The sequence below is a fragment of the Lutra lutra genome, chromosome 13 (assembly GCF_902655055.1).
Source record: "Lutra lutra chromosome 13, mLutLut1.2, whole genome shotgun sequence".
Taxonomy (NCBI): domain Eukaryota; kingdom Metazoa; phylum Chordata; class Mammalia; order Carnivora; family Mustelidae; genus Lutra; species Lutra lutra.
In genome coordinates this window covers 68,532,295-68,537,131 of record NC_062290.1, presented here as the reverse complement: position 1 = coordinate 68,537,131, position 4,837 = coordinate 68,532,295, and the positions used below count along the sequence as shown (strand labels likewise).

General features: G+C 35.5%; 1 non-coding gene across 1 annotated transcript; it reads right to left on the bottom strand.

The window, feature by feature from the left end:
- Nucleotides 1-3,959: 3,959 nt before the first annotated feature.
- On the bottom strand, nucleotides 3,960-4,066 carry LOC125084125 (U6 spliceosomal RNA). Its single transcript, XR_007122486.1, has one exon. It is a non-coding gene; the product is annotated as a U6 spliceosomal RNA (small nuclear RNA).
- Nucleotides 4,067-4,837: the final 771 nt, after the last annotated feature.

The following is a 4,837-nucleotide window of genomic DNA, read 5'->3' as shown; positions in this document are numbered from 1 at the left end:
TAGCAAAGATTCACCTATCTGGCAAAGGAATGAGTTTCTTAGACACACATTATGGCAGCTTCAGGTTCTCCCAAATAAAAGGAATCTTACCAACGTGAGATTGGCTAGAGGTCAAACTCTTAGTCCCTCTGGTACTTCTCAGATATCCCCATTCCAATATCTGGAACTCCAGTCTTTTTAAATAAAAGCATTTATGTTGTCTATTTTAAAACACTGTAAGTAGAAATGGTTTTGCAGTAATGTTACATATATATATTCATTTAATGTTTAACTTGTGTTAAAATGGAGATCCAGACTTTTCTGTCTTTACTGTTTTGAATTAGAAGGAATCACTCAGCTCATTTTTGAGTAGTGGACATGTTCCTCAAAATAGAATATATGTGTTTATCTATCTCACATATATCATATATATTTATATCTATATATCTCCTAAATATATCTATAAATCTGTATCTGTCCCTTTCTAGGAAATAAAAATTTAGGCAATTGTATTTTGAAGACTGTTGTTTCAAACATGCTTTCATGCTATTGAGGAAGGGGTGGGTGCTACTGGTTTCTTATCCTTCTTACCCAACTTTGATTTTTTTTTTTCATTGACCATATAAGTTCTTTCCAATAATACTGAGTATAGTCATTAAGGACTTTAGTGAGGAGGTGGGGAAAAGAGGGACTAAGGCTTCAGGTATGAAAAGATGAAAGGGATGTGGTGAGAAAGTAAGAATGTTCATTGACCCACAGTCAAAAAAATGGTTTAAGAAAAATCTGGACTAGTAAATTCAGAAAACTTGTGTGCTGGGCCTTGTCTTTGTGCCCTGGAGTCATCTTAGATCAGAAACTTTTCCAGCTGACTGTGCAGTATCTATAGGACTGAAAGCCTTGCATTACCTATTCCCAGGACTTCTGAAGATCAAGCGTTCAACCTTTATGAAACCTTGATCATTTCATGTCAGATATCTTCCAAAGCTTTCCTTCCAGCAGAAGCAGTGCCTAGTTTGCCAGCTTATACTGTAATTCTGTGTCTGCCACTGGCTACCCATCATAGTGTTCCTACTAAAATTATTAGATTAAAGGGGATCCCTAGGTCCTCAGGGAAATGATGAGGAGTTTCCACACTGAGGCCCCAAGTCGTAATAACAATAAATGGATTTTTTCCCAGTCTGTTTCAAGTCAGACAACATGGAACTGAGTTTTTTCTTTCCTCTTTCTATTGATACTTTGCCTAGGGTTGCAAAGAGACTCAAGGTAAACAAGGTAAAAGGTAAGAAACTCAAGGTAAACAAGGTAAAAGTTTAACCAGCTGATTCTCCACTGTATATCTCAGACTGTTAACTCCTCATCTAGAGTGGAGAATGAAGATGGGAAGGTTGGAGAACATCCTAGTTGACTACAATAATCATTCTTTTCTTTTTCTTCAGATTTTAAGTAATCTCTATGCCCAGTGTGGGGCTCAAACTCATAACCCTGAGCTCAAGAGTCACATGCTCTACCAACTGCGCCAGCCAGGCACCCCTACAATACTCATTCTTAATTTCCTTGGTGTTTGTTTTTTGCAACTCTCTTTTCTGGGTCCAAATAATTCTCAGAGAAGAGGAACACTCAAATTAGCTCAAGTAAAATGGTATGTGTATTATATGGTTCTAACACTTCTTGTCCTGGACGGTGAGGCCCAGGTGTAATAGGTATTTGTGGAGAAGAAATAGGTATGTGTGAAGAAGCAAAAGGGAAATAAAGACTAAGGAAATAAGGCTGCTCTTTTCCTGGGATCATTTGGTCTTCTCTGCTTCTGTCTGCTGTGGTTTTTCCCTGTAGAGCATGGACTTCTTATTCATGGTGTCTTTGATCCTGTAGTTTCAGCTTGGTTCAGTGTCTCACAGTGGGGAAGAAGTAGTTACCCAGAAGAAACTGGAGTGCTACTAGGAAGGGAGAGTGAATTCTGGGCAGACAAAAATGAAAAATTTACACGATAATGACCTATCTGTTCAAGTGAATTCAATTTGGCTGAATGGTTTGCCATATCTGAAGTAAAAGTCACCAGGCCACCAAAACCCTAGCACCTACCCCCATCCTCAGAACTGGAAGATACCCAATAAATGATTGCTGAGTGGGTAAATGAATGAGCGACTGGAGCTGAAGGCAGGATCCATGTCCGATTAATTTGATTGATCTTTGTAACATTCATAAAGCACCTGATATACTTCTTTTTGTACATGGTAGGTGTTCCAAAAGTATTAATAGAATAATCTCACTTCCCTTGTTCTGAGTCTTGTACTTTTTAAAGTGGCAGAATCATTGTATGGTCTCCAAACCGAAGTAGAGTATATGAGACAGTTCACTGTGTATGAAAAAAAAAAATTATTACCTCTCTCTGTGTTTATCTAAATAAGAAAAATTAACTATTACTAACATATAATAAACAGCTTGACATTGGTGCCTTCACACAGTCAAATGTGAAGTGTAGTTCATAGAGTGCTCTGAGGGAAGAGTGAGGTTTCCATAACATGGAAGTTTTGACCAAGTTATTTTCTTGTGGGTATTGGCTTTCAGCATACTGTGATTATATTGCAGTTCATATGGGTTAAGGTGGATTCAGAAAGTAGTATGTTATATAGTTTAAATTAAAATAACCCTTACAAAATGACTAAATTTCTTGAAAAGATATCTCTAAAGAAATTATGAATTGAAGGTAATACCTAGTAAGGAAATAGTGAACAAAATGGCTGAGCAAACAGGTCTGCTCCTTTATGAGTTCTTTGTGACCCATGTTGAGATAAAGAAACAAGGATGATATAGTCAGATCTGATAAGTAGTAATCCAAAAGATTAGAAATTTTCATGGAGCCTCTTGGAACTATGGATTAAAATAATACCATTAACAGTAGACAATGTAGACAACAGTAGACAATTTGACCCAAACGGTACTTGAGTTTGAGTTTTATCTGTGCAGCTCTCATGATTATTGTGACATTTGGAAATGAAGCCTTCAGAGCATTAAAGGCAGAGCTCTACAGCTTTTTTTACAGTGATGTTTTAGTCAGTCACTGCTCAAGTTCACTTACCATAATTTCACTAACTTTATGGGTTTTGCTTGAGGACAGAAGTTAAAAAGCTGCATACTATTAGGGAAACAATCTTCTGCCATAGGAAAAATTGGCCGAAATAATAAGCAAAAATGTGTTCCTTTGTCAGCAGATATCCTTGGGAGATGCCTGGAAAACAATGATGAAGATCTGAAAAAACAAGCATTAGGATAGATTTGACAGTGTGGGAAGTTTCTGACATGGTTGGATGAAAGTACAGATGTTTCTAACTTGTCTCAGTTTATGATATTTGCTACATTCTGTTTCAATAATGAAATACATGAAAAACTATTCTCTCTGTCTTTCCATTGATGCAGAGATATCCTGGGAGAAATATATTAATTATAAATATATTAATGACTTCTTTAATGAAAGAAGTGGTAAGGCTAGAGGGACAGAACCACAAGAGAAATATAATCACTGCATCATTCATAGACAGATATTGCAGGAAGGAATTCAAAGCTATAGTGCTTAAAATTCCAGGAATTTATGTGCTGAATCTTGTGAAACAGAACTTGTACTAGCAAAAATTTTATGATGATCCAGGGTTGGCAGTTTTTTTCTGTAAAGAGGAAAATAGTAAATGTTTTAGGCTTTGCAGGCCATATGGTCTCTGTCACAACATTTCAAATCTACTCCTGTATGGTGAAAGCAGTCATAGACAATATTTATATGAATGAGTGTGACTGTGTTACAGTAAAAATTTATAAAAACAGTGGTGGGCTGGATCTGATCTGAGGCTGTAGTTTGCTGACCCCTGCTTTATAATGAGCAAGGAATAGCCATGAACCTAAGAGGTTCACCATGTATCTTGTATCAAAGCCCTTAAGAAGGTTGCCAAAGTTAAAGACAGATCTCCAAATTATTTATTTATTTATTTATTTTAAATATGAAACGCTTCATGAATTTGTGTGTCATCCTTGCGCAGGGGCCATGCTAATCTTCTCTGTATCGTTCCAATTTTAGTATATGTGTTGCCGAAGTGAGCACAGATCTCCAATTTATTGACCTTTTATATGATGACAGGTGGTGTCCAGTAGTGTGCAATATACCAGATAAATTAAAAGAAAAATAAGGACAAATTAAATAGCTTGTTTCTTCAAGGTGAAAGTGACATTTAATAATGGAAAAAAAACCCTACTTTTTAAAAGAAACCCAGAGGACATTTTTGAAAATGGCTTTTGGGGAATGTTTTTTATTATTATATTGTTTAGTTGTAGGAATTATATACATTTGTCACCCACATATTTAATAAACTTGGAAACAGAATTTTTCCATATGTTTAATAGTCTCCCAAAGAGTTTTAGTGGGTTTTGAATCTATTTGTTAAAAAATGTAAATATGCAATCCTTCCAATTTGTTTGCTGGAGTAATTTTTTTGGTATCAGGCATAATAGAAATTTATTAGCCAAACTTCAACAAAAAGTTCTGTATAAATGGTGGTTAGGATTGAAAAATGAGTATTGTGATTTAGTAAGTAAAGTCAATGAGAGACTGATATTTGGTTCCATTAGGAATTTCTGTGTGAAGTTCTTTCTAGCTATGAGAACCATAACAATTAAATGCTGCTATAAACCAAACTTAAACAGAAGCCTTCAAACAGCTATGACACCAAATATTAAGCCAAGGTTCTAAAAATAATGAAGCATATTCAAATACATTATTTACAGTTTTTCTTTGTTCTACAAAGTAGTGAAATAAAGATTATTTAAAGTTATTTTTGAAGGATAGCAAGATGGCAGAGGAGTAGGAGACCTAAAT